Raw genomic sequence first — 12726 nt, 5'->3', positions numbered from 1 at the left:
GGTCGCACTGGACATTCTGGGGCCATTCCCCGCCACCTCCAGGGGAAATAAATATTTGCTTACTGGGGTCGAATATTTTACGCGCTGGCCTATGGCCTGGCCCCTGGCGAATCAGTCGGCAGCAGCCATCGTCGACGCCTTTGTCCAAGGTTATGTCATGGACAAAGGTGCCCCGGAGCGGTTGTTGACCGACCAGGGTAGAAATTTTTCGGGGAAACTCCTAAAACAAGTCTGTGATCTCCTAGGAACGAAAAAAATTCGAACCTCTCCCTATCACCCGCAAACGGACGGGATGGTCGAGCGTCTGCATCGCACCATCACGTCTATGTTGTCGCAGCAAGTTTCGGACTCACAGGCTGATTGGGACTTACAAATTCAAGGGGTTCTAGCGGCATACAGATTGGCTCCCCATGCTGCGACGGGGTTTTCACCCTTCTTTCTTATGTATGGCCGCGAACCCGACCCACCTGTTCGGGCACAGCTGCAGATCCCCGTGCCGCTGGGCAAATCTAAATTGGACGATCACGTTAAATTTAACCTTGACAAACTGACTGAGGCGCGGGATGCGGCGAGGCTAAATTCTGACAGGCGTCAGAAGGCGAACGAGCGCCTCAGACTGGCTCGCGCGCACGTGCTGCAGTGGAAGCCGGGGGACAGGGCATGGCTGCACTGTCCCCAGGTACCACTCGCGACCTCCTCTAAACTCGTACGCCCGTGGCGGGGCCCCGTCGAGGTTGTTGAGGTTTTGAGGCCTCAGTGCGTTCGAATCCAATGGGGGAGGCGCCGGTGGTTTGTACACCCCTCTAGGCTGAAGCCGTTTGTTGCGGTGCGGGGGCCCACGCCACGCACGCGAGGCCAAGCATGTGGGGGGTCGACCGACTCGGAGGGTCCGTCGCTGCTCTCGCCTGATGTGTTGCCGGCTGTCCCACCCACAGGTGCACCGGGAATGACGGGCTCACGCCCTGGAACCCACACAGGTGATGCCGACAGTCGCGCGACTTCAATCGCGACCTCACCTCGAATGGGACAGCCGCCACCGGATGGTCCGCCGTCCGGGGTTGCCCCGTGTGACGGGCCTGCGGCAAGGACGCGCGCTAAAATGCGCAGACTCTTATAATATACAGCAGGAAGAAAAAGAAAAAAAAAAACTTTTTTTATTTATTTTCCTTCACGTGTCATGGTCACTGTATGCTGCGTCGGTGGTGTGCTCCTTGCACACTGTGTGTGTTGTGTTGTGTGGGCGCGGTGTGTGTGTTGTGGGTGCGTTGTGTGTCGTGGGTGTGCTGTGTGTGCTGGGGGGGAGTTCCTGGCTAGTTGTATATACGTGCTTTTACGGATTTCGTATTTATGCGGGGGGGGGGGTGCGTCGGACATTCCTTTCGGGGGTATGGTTGTTGTTCTTGTTGTTGTTCTTCAATTTGCATTTTGTTGAAAAAAAAATGAGGCACACACGGGGTCGAGGGGTAAATGTTCCTTTATTTGGAATTGTTGCAGCCGGGACGGCTGCGAGCTGTAATGGGGGGGGTGATGTAGGGCTGTTACGGGAGGGCTGTAAGTGCATACGATCCAATGGGTAACAAACACAGTGGGCGGAGTTACGGGAGTACACGGGGGGTGCCCGCAACGACGTCCGCGTCAGGCAGCCTGGGGGGTTGGGATCCTGGTGAGGAGTATAAAGGGGGAGGACAGAGAGAGCTCGGGGCTCAGTCTGGGAACGAAGGAGGAAGAGTGAAGATCCTCTAGCTAGAGCCCTGGACTCCCCTCGACGCCGCCCTTGTCAGGGCTGCAGAGGATCGAGCCAGAGGCGTGGTTCCGTGAACCGGGGTTAGACCCTGGGACTCCGGAGACCGTAGCCCGACTCACCAGTGTCGGGCCAGTTAGCCTCCCCTAGCTCGTTAGAGGAGGACTTGGGGATAGGTGAGGTTAGCTAGGGGATATCCCCAGTTAGCCGGGTGAGGGGGCCGCTACCCCCTCTAGTGTTGTCCTGTACCGACAAGCTGAAATAAATATACGTGTGCCTCAACCTGGGTGTCCAGCGTCTTCACCGGTACTTCACTAGTACAGCACTAGTTTACAGTGTAGTGTATAGTATAGTGTATAGTGTAGTGTATTGTGTAGTGTATAGTGTAGTGTATAGTGTAGTTTACAGTGTAGTGTATAGTGTAGTGTATAGTAGTGTATAGTAGTGTATAGTGTAGTGTATAGTGCAGTGTATAGTGGAGTGTATAGTGTAGTGTATAGTGCAGTGTATAGTGCAGTGTATAGTGCAGTGTATAGTGCAGTGTAGTGTATAGTGTAGTAGTGTATAGTGTAGTAGTGTATAGTGTAGTGTATAGTTTATAGTAGTGTGTAGTGTAGTGTATATATAGTATACTAGTACAGCACACCGGTGTGTTGGAGAGCAAATCCACAACATTTACAATCTGAGTACGACGTTTCGCCAGTAATTACAACCAGCATCATCAGGCGGGAAAGCCAATGGCTAACCCAAATAAACAATAAATCATAGATCAATGGAGAACTGTTCAGCACGCAGCAGCCAGATGGGATCCGACTCAGTCGCTGGGCACAGCCCATCATCAATCCACTGCTGGATGGAGGCACCCACGCGCGCCTGTTGGTACTGAGGTGGAGGGAGGAGTGGGGGGTGTCTGACCGTACGCTGGCCAGTGTCGCCGTGCGTGCTTTGCTGAGCGACGTCTTGAGCTGAGCCGTTTCTGGCTTCTGTTCCCAACCGTCCCGGATTTACCCGGGAATCTCTACCGGAATTTAGCCGGGATCTGTGCTTTGTGACTTAAACGGATAGCCATAGAATCGTGTAAGCAAATAAATAACGCCTTGTTCAAACACCACCTTCTCGACTTGCGAAAGCGACGATAATGTATCTCGATGGGCGCTCACCTGGTCAAATAAAGGCGATCCGCTACCCCCCCCCCCCCCCCATGGGTCAAATAAATAAATAATCGCGCATTCCTCCGCTCCGCGGAGCTTTGAGGCTTTTGTCGCTTTAGGGCCGCAGCGCCGCTTGATCAAACAGGAAGTGACGTCACAGGCCGTTTGCCTCCATTGTGTGGAGGCCACGTGGCCGCGTGTTGTTATTGTCGTCGAAGGGGCGCGCTGTATAAACATCGCTCCGTGGCGCTTTGTGTGGGGGCGCTAAGCAAACAGGAACAGCCGCTCGTTCCTTCTCAATGCAGCGCCGGCCCATCTCTGTGTACTTAACCGAGCGGCTGCTGAATGCGTTGATTCCAATGGCGCCTGGCTTAATAGGCAGCTAAGCAGTCTCGCCGCGTGCCCATTCTCTTCCTCCCCCGCGTGTGCGCGTGCACGTGTGTGTGTGCGCGTGCACGTGTGTGTGTGTGCCCGTGCACGTGTGTGTGCGCGTGCACGTGTGTGTGCACGTGTGTCTGTGTGCACGTGTGTGTGTCTGTGTGTGTGTGTGTGCACGTGCGCGTGTGGGGAGCGGTAGTGTAGCAGTTAGCGCTGCGCTGTGCTACGAACCCGGCGACCCGAGTTCGATTCCCGCTCACGGCTATCAACACCAGTGACGATTAACTGAACCGGTCCTGGGCCTCCCCTAGGTCAACTCAGCTTCAAACGAGTACCTGGTTCGGTGTGTAGTAAACATCGCCACTGGGGAGACAAAGGCGGCCGGGCATGGTGCTGGCCACCCACCCCCATCCGGCCTTCGTAGGTGCTCGTTAACAGCACTTGCCACAACAGTCTGTTAAGGCTACACAGGGGATTTTTATCTTTGGTAGTGGTGGTGGTGGTAGTGGCGTGTGCGTGTTACATTGTCTGCATTTAATTTTCACCTCAACACAAATCCGCCGTCACCATCACTGTCCCCACCAAACGTTCGCCCCTGACACGGAATCTGGACTTCTGTGAAAAAGAGCTGTGAAGTATGCAAAGTCAAGACGAGCTCTTTTACCCTTTCTGGAAATAAAACAGGAAGATGTTCACACACCAAATAGAAGCCTTTTGCGAGGAATTAAATCCGCTGCTTGTGGTGAACGTGCAAGCAAAACGTGCTCTGATAATGATAAATGATGCGTTGCCTTTTAAACGGATTGGTCTCCACCAGAGGCAGCGGCCTTCTTGGGGTCAAGTCTCACCACCTGTGGCAGACCAGAGGACAACGCCAAAAGGCGAACAGTGCAGACCAATCAGTTTCAAAGACAACGCATCATTTATCATTATCAGAGCATGTTTTGGTTTGCATGCTCGCCACAAGCAGCGGACTTGATTCCTCGCAAAAGGCTTCCATTTGGTGTTTGGACATCTTTACACCTCCTGTTTTTTTCCAGAAAAGATCAAACTTCGTCTTATTTTTTCACACTTTGATACTGGCGAAAAAAGGTCCTGCGTTGGAGCTGTTCAGGCTACACGAGGGAGTCTTTGTGTGTGCGTGTGTGTGGAAAGCCGAAATTATCATCGCCACCATCATTCATAGGTCGCATGGATTCTGGTTTGCGGTGTCTATCGCTCGAGTAATCGGTGGCTATTCTCAGCAATTTTGGAGTCGTTTGAAGGTGTCGCAAATATCCAAATAATGTTATTGCTGGTGCCTTCACTGCGGTGGTGGTGGTGGCCGTGAGCGGGAATCGAACTCGGCTCTCTGCCGGTTTAGTAGTGCGCTGCGTGACCGCTCCCCACACGCACAGACGCGTGAACACGTGCAAAGACCAGGTTCTTATTTGGGGCTGAGTCTACCTAGGGGAGGAGGCCCAGGACCGGTTCAGATAATCGTCACTGGTGGTGTTGGCCGTGACCGGGGATCGAACTCTGGTTCAGAGCGCAGCGCGCAAACCGTTGCACGCTCGCCATAGACAAAGACAAAGATCCCAGTATAGCCTCAACAGACACTTAGGGCAAACACACATCAAGCATTGTCCACACGGCAGCATTGTACACACGGCAGCATTGTACACACGGTAGCATTGTACACACAGACACACACAGCTGTGCAATGCGCCTGCACTGTGTGCCGACTGCAGACAATACTCGACCACGTTTCGTGAATCGATGTCCGGTACTTTTCAATAATTCCCACTGTGGGGAGCGTAGCGGTGAGCGCGCTGCGCTAGAAACCCGTGGATGCGTGGGTGGGTGTGAGTGTGTAACGGTATGCGTGTGTGTGTATGGGTATGTGTGTGTGCATGGGTATGTGTGTGTATGGGTAGAAGAGGAGTTGGAGACGCTGCTGCTGAGATTGGAGCGTGCCACTAAGAGGTGGGGCCTTACCATCAGCCCCACCAAAACTAAGCACCTGCCTGGGTATTTTGTACCATCGGACACTCCACCCCCACAACTCCCAATTGGTGATGGGGCAGTTGTGGAGCGAGTGGAGAGTTTCCCATACCTGGGCAGTGTGCTTATGACCGGCTCCAGTTTATCAGCAGAGGTCTCACTCCGAATCAGTCGAGCGGCAATATCTTTTCATCGGTTGCGTAACGCTGTGTGGAAGCTACCTGGTCTGTCGCTCCGCACGAAGCTTCAGGTCTTCTCGGCCACGGTCATTCCCTCCCTTCTCTACGCTTGCGAAACGTGGACCCCCCTAGTGGAGCATCTTCGCCGGTTGGAAACATTTAGGCTGGCCTGCCTACGATCCATCCTGGGTTTAACCAGGCTGGATTGTGTGAGGAGCTCACAAGTCCTTGAAAGATCTGGGCAAAGTCCCATCAGTGAGCTCCTCCGGCAGGCAAGGCTGCGTTGGCTGGGTCATGTAGCCCGCATGCCCAGCCACCGCATGCCTAAACAGCTTTTGTTCAGCCGGATCGAGGGGGCTAAACGGGCGCGGCCCGGGCTGGAGAAGAGATGGAGTGATGTGGTACAGGAGGACGTGGAGCTGAGTGGACTTGCCGATGACTGGTACCAGCGGTGTCAAGATCGGCCTCAGTGGAGGAGGCTCGTAAAGGACGCTACTGGGCAGTTGGAGGCAGTCGCCCTCCAACAACAACGGAAGGCGGAGGAGCGACGCTCACAACAACGAGCGGAGCGCCGGGTGGCTAAAGCACAGCAAGTTGGTACAGTAGGGGGCACAGGTGGTGCATCAGCCAGTCATCTCGGTCATCTCGGTCAGTCGACCCGTGGCACCTGGGTCTGCCCCGTGACCTCCTGCCAGCGGGCGTTCGACACTTCACGTGGCCTCAAGGTGCACATGGCCTGGCACAAGCGTCGTGGTGACGTCACCGCCACTTAGTGGCGAATGGCGGTTGTTGTTGTTGTTGTATGGGTATGTGTGTGTGCATGGGTATGTGTGTGTATGGGTATGTGTGTGTGTATGTGTGTGTGGGTATGTGTGTGTATGTATGGGTATGTGTGTGTATGTGTGTATGTGTGTGTGTATGTGTGTGTGTATGTGTGTGTGTAGTTAAACGTGGACCCCCCTAATGGAGCATCTTCGCCGGTTGGAAACATGTAGGCTGGCCTGCCTACGATCCATCCTGGGTTTAACCAGGCTGGATTGTGTGAGGAGCTCACAAATCCTTGAAAGATCTGGGCAAAGTCCCATCGGTGAGCTTCTCCGGCAGGCAAGGCTGCGTTGGCTGGGTCATGTAGCCCGCATGCCCAGCCACCGCATGCCTAAACAGCTTTTGTTCGGCCGGATCGAGGGGGCTAAACGGGCGCGGCACGGGCTAGAGAAGAGATGGAGTGATGTGGTACAGGAGGACGTGGAGCTGAGTGGACTTGCCGATGACTAGTACCAGCGGTGTCAAGATCGGCCTCTGTGGAGGAGGCTCGTGAAGGACGCTACTGAGCAGTTGGAGGCAGTCGCCCTCCAACAACAACGGAGGGCGGAGGAGCGACGCTCACAACAACGAGCGGAGTGCCGGGCGACTAAAGCACAGCGAGTTGGTACAGTAGAGGGCACAGGTGGTGCATCAGCCAGTCATCTCAGTCATCTCAGTTCGTCGACCCGCGGCACCTGCTGGGTCTGCTCCGTGACTTCCTGCCAGCGGGCGTTCGACCCTTCACGTGGCCTCAACGTGCACCTAGCCTGGCACAGGCGCCGTGGTGACGTCACCGCCACTTAGTGGCGAATGGCGATTGTTGTTGTTGTGTGTATGTGGGTGCGTATGGATGTTTGTACATGTGTGTGTGTCTGTGCACTTGCCCCAACAGTCAGTTAAGCCTACACGGGTGATCTTTGTCTGTGTTGCCTGTGCCGGCATCGGGCACGGGCCTCTCACTCCCCGCTCCTTCAGACAGAAAAAAACCCCACGACGTGAATGGAGAGAGCCGCGTGTGGGCTTAGCGAATTAGCCCCCCACCACCATCCCCCACTCCCCCCCACCACCCCCTCCCCTCCCCCTCCCTTCCCCCTCCCTCCCACCTCACGCCCTTCATGAGTCGCGCGCCGCCGCCTTCACTGCTGTTGACAAAGCAGAGTGGGGGGCTGGGGGGGGCCTGGGGGGGGGTCACGGACAAATTCAACTCCAAGGTTGGTGGCGGTGGCGGTCGAGGGGAGGCGATCTCCCTCGCCTCCTGCCGCCTGGGTTCGATCCGGGACCAGGGCTGACGATGCTTGCTGCTGTAGTGGTATCATCACCATCATCACCATCATCACCACCATCATTACCACTGTCACTGTTGTTGATGTAGAGTGAGTGTGAGGTGAGTGTGAGGTGAGAGTCGCACTACTCACTCGCACACTCACTCACCCACTCACCCTCACTCACCTACTCACTCTCACTCACCTACTCACACTCACTCACACTCACCCACCTACTCACACTCACCCACCTACTCACTCTCACTCACACTCACCTACTCACACTCACCTGCCCCTCCCTCGCACTCACTCAGTGAGTGAGTAGGTGAGTGTGTGAGAGAGTGTGAGTGAGTAGGTGAGTGTGTGAGAGGGGTGAGTGATTGTCAGAGTGAGTGTGATAGTGAGAGTGAGTGTGTGAGTGAGAGTGAGTGTGTGAGTGAGAGATGGTGAGTGAGTGTGAGGGTGAGTGTGAGTGAGTGCGAGAGAGAGTAGGTAAGAGTGAGTGAGCGTGAGTGTGTGAGTAGGTGAGTGTGTGAGTGAGTGAGTGCGACAGTGAATAGGTCAGACTGAGTGATTGTGAGAGTGAGTGAGAGTTAGTGTGAGTGAGTGTGTGAGTGAGTGAGTGTGTGAGTGTGTGAGTGAGTGATAGTTAGTAGGTGAGTGTGAGTGAGTGAGTCTCTGAGTGAGTGTGTGAGTATGTGAGTCTCGGAGTGTGTGTGTGAGTGTGTGAGTGAGTGAGTGAGTGTGTGAGTGAGTGTGTGAGTGAGTGTGTGAGTGAGTGTGTGAGTGAGTGAGTGCGACAGTGAATAGGTCAGACTGAGTGATTGTGAGAGTGAGTGAGAGTTAGTGTGAGTGAGTGTGTGAGTGAGTGAGTGTGTGAGTGTGTGAGTGAGTGATAGTTAGTAGGTGAGTGTGAGTGAGTGAGTCTCTGAGTGAGTGTGTGAGTATGTGAGTCTCGGAGTGTGTGTGTGTGTGAGTGTGTGAGTGAGTGAGTGAGAGTTAGTAGGTGAGTGTGAGTGAGTGTGTGAGTGAGTGTGTGAGTGAGTGTGTGAGTGAGTGTGTGAGTGTGTGAGTGAGTGAGAGTTAGTAGGTGAGTGTGAGTGAGTGAGTCTCTGTGTGAGTGAGTGAGTGAGAGTTAGTAGGTGAGTGTGTGAGTGAGTGAGAGTTAATAGGTGAGTGTGAGTGAGTGTGTGAGTGAGTGTGTGAGTGAGTGAGAGTTAGGAGGTGAGTGTGAGTGAGTGTGTGAGTGAGTGTGTGAGAGTTAGTAGGTGATTGTCTGCATTGCAGGGGCTCTGTCCACCCAGTGGGGCTGTTGCCATTCTCGTTCAGCACCGTGGCGAGTCGGGAGGCCCATCCCTGTCGAAGTTCCCCGTTTGGGGCACCGACTTCGTTTACCAAACAGCCCCTGGAGCAAATCACGTCACGAAGCAGCCCTTGAAGATTCCACTCCACCCGAAGCCCATTCAGCTCCTCAGTTAATTTTGACTTGCAGCGTCTTCACAGGAACGTCAGTGGTGTTACTTTCTCAAATCACGCAGCGGTCTTTAATTCACGTTCACAAATGTTCCGGCTGGCCTCCAATGCATGTGCACGAATTGTCTTAGGAAATGTACGTAGGACGTTCACAATCTAAGATTACAGGAGTGTCACTACAGGTGTGGAATTACAGGAGTGTAATAATGCTGGGTTCTTGGGGTTGAGTTTCGTGAACTGCGGATTCGAGATGTCCCCCCACACTACATCATGATAATGGACACAATCTGAACTTAAAGAATAAGCAAGTAAAATATTGTAATTCCAGTGTCCTCACTTGTGGGCCACCCTGTACTGCAACATCCGATAATAACATTTGAGAGTGAGATGTCATCTTCACGAGAACTCGTTCTGTCTATAGGCGCAGGCTAATCGCAGTGTGTGTTATAATCTCGCTGACCAGCTGAGCACGTCCGGAATAACCCGCCACGGAATCTCGAAATCGGTGCTGCGCTAACCGCTGCGCCACCGCTCCCTGCGCTCTGTTGGTAGCAGCGGTGGGGGGTGGGGTGGGTTAGGGGGGTAGGGGGGGTTTGTTTGGCCCGTGTGGCGTTGCTAAGGGTCACGTGACGTGCCAGCAAGGTGGGGGGGCAGCGCGCGCACCGTGACGGCGGCGCGCGCTGCCAGGGGGTCGCGTGGCCCCTCCCCTCTCTCCTCGCCCAACGGATTGACCCCTCCCCATTCCAGTAGCAATCTCACACACACAGGTACACACACAGGTACACACACATAGGTGCACACAGGTACACACACACAGGTACAAACACAGGTACACACATATAGGTACACACAGGTACACACACATAGGTACACACAGGTACACACACAGGTGCACACACACAGGTGCACACACACAGGTACACACACACAGGTACACACACAGGTATACACACAGGTACACACAACAACAACCGCCATTCGCCACTAAGTGGCGGTGACGTCACCACGACGCTTGTGCCAGGCTACGTGCACCTTGAGGCCACGTGAAGTGTCGAACGCCCGCTGGCAGGAGGTCACGGGGCAGACCCAGGTGCCACGGGTCGACTGACTGAGATGACCGAGATGACTGGCTGATGCACCACCTGTGCCCCTTACTGTGCCAACTTGCTGTGCTTTAGCCACCCGGCGCTGCGCTCATTGTTGTGAGCGTCGCTCCTCCGCCCTCCGTTGTTGTTGAAGGGCGACTGCCTCCAACTGCCCAGTAGCGTCCTTCACGAGCCTCCTCCACAGAGGCCGATCTTGACACCACTGGTACCAGTCATCGGCAAGTCCACTCAGCTCCACGTCCTCCTGTACCACATCACTCCATTTCTTTTCTAGCCCGTGCTGCGCCCGTTTAGCCCTCTCGATCCGGCCGAACAAAAATTGTTTAGGCATGCGGTGGCTGGGCATGCGGGCTACATGACCCAGCCAACGCAGCCTTGCCTGCCACAGGAGCTGACAGATGGGACTTTGTCCAGATCTTTCAAGGATTTGTGAGCTCCTCACACAATCCAGCCTGCAGGTTAAACCCAAGATGGATCGTAGGCAGGCCAGCCTAAATATTTCTAAACGGCGAAGATGCTCCATTAGGGGGGTCCACGTTTCGCAAGCGTAGAGAAGGGAGGGAATGACCGTGGCCGAGAAGACCTGACGCTTCGTGCGGAGCGACAGACCAGGTAGCTTCCACACAGCGTTACGCAAACGATGAAAAGATAACGCCGCTCGACTGATTCGGAGTGAAACCTCTGTTGTCAAACCGGAGCCGGTCAGGTACACACACACACATCGGTACACACACACACACAGGTACACACACACACACACAGGTACACACACACAGGTACACACACAGGTACACACACATACACAGGTACACACACACACACACAGGTACACACACAGGTACACAAATAGGTACACACACAGGTACACACACACACACAGGTATACACACAGGTACACACACACAGGTACGCACACACAGGTACGCACACACAAAGATCCCCCATTTCGCCTTAACAGACTGTAGGGGCAAGTGAGCACCTATGAAGGCAGGCACGGCACACGATGGGGTGGGTGGCCAACACCACGCCCGACCGCCTTTGTATCCCCAGTGGCGAAGTGTACACCCCGCACCAGGCACTCATTCGAGGCTGAGTCGACCTAGGGGAGGCCTAGGCACGGTTCAGATAATCGTCGCCGGTGGGGTTGGCCGTGAGCGGGAATTGAACCCGGGTCGCCGGGTTTGTAGCGCAGCGCGCTAACCACTACACCCACCGCTCCCCACACACAGGAGGGTGGGGGGTGGGGGGTGAGGGGGGTGGGTGGGGGTGAGGGGGGGTGAGGGGAGTGAGGGTGGGTGGGGGGTGAGGGGGGGTGCCCCGTGACCCCCCCCCCACCAGGCCGGGTTAATGAGTCCCAAGTTTTGCCGCCCCGCTCCGCGCGGTGCTCGAAGATAAAAGCGGCGTCGCCACGAGCACGGGGACAGAAACTCAGCACTCAGCAGTAGCACTCAGCACTAGCACACAGCACTACCACACAGCAGTAGCAGTAGCACACAGCTGTGGCACACAGCACACAGCAGTAGCAGTAGCACACAGCTGTGGCACTCAGCTGTAGCAGTAGCACACAGCACTAGCACACAGCACTCAGCTGTAGCACGCAGCAGTAGCAAGTAGCCCAGGGGCCGCCTCTGGCCCCATCCGCGCGTCATCTCGCCGAGCGAAGTCCTCGATGGGGCAGCAGCAGCCCGGGCCGGGCTTGGCGGGGGGTCACGGCCCGGCGGGGTCGCCCGCCCGGCGCGGGTAGCGGCGCACAGCGAGCTGCCCAGACACGGGGACTCCGGCTGGGCACGGGGGCGGCATCAGCAGCGGCAGCCGCGGCATCTCGGTGTCGAACTCTATTGAGAAAGTTTTGCTGGCTGGCTGGGTGACTGGGTGACTGGCTGGCTCGCACGTTCGGAGGGGAGGGAGGAACGGGGGGACCTCTCAACGTAAGTGTGAGTGCGAGTGATATAATTCATAGCCTACACACAGTCTACACACACACACAGCATACAACACACACATCGTATACGCACACATAGCCTACACATAGCATACACACACAGCATACACACAGCGTACACACACACAGCGAACATACACAAACACAACATACACACACAGCGTACACACACAGCATACACACACAGCGTACACACATACATGCACAGCATACACACACACATAGCTTACACACAGCATACACACAACATACACACACACAGCATACACACACACAACATACACACACACAGCAAACATACACACACAGCAAACATACACACACAGCATACACACACAGCATACACACACAGCGTACACACACAGCGTGTGTGTACGCTAAGCGCACTTGTCCCAACGTTCTACTGAAGGCTACCTGGGGGATCTTTGTCTGTGTCATCTAGGCGCAGTTGTCCCAATGTTCTACTGAAGGCTACCTGGGGGATCTTTGTCTGTGTTGTATAGGCGCACTTGCCCCAATGTTCTACTGAAGGCTACCTGGGGGATATTTGTCTTTGTTGTAGATTGGCCGCGCACGCGCAGTGACCCCGAGGAGGAGGGGGAGGGGGCGGGGGGGGGCCGGCACGCGCCATGGAGGTGAAGGCGGCGGGGAGAGGGGCGCGGGGGGCGCGGGGGAGGGGCGGGGGAGGGGCGGGGGGGCGGAGGCCG

This window comes from Lampetra fluviatilis, assembly GCF_964198595.1.
Source record: "Lampetra fluviatilis chromosome 45 unlocalized genomic scaffold, kcLamFluv1.1 SUPER_45_unloc_1, whole genome shotgun sequence".
Lineage (NCBI taxonomy): Eukaryota > Metazoa > Chordata > Hyperoartia > Petromyzontiformes > Petromyzontidae > Lampetra > Lampetra fluviatilis.
The sequence above is the reverse complement of the archived record's forward strand: the minus strand, read 5'-3'. Positions refer to the sequence as shown.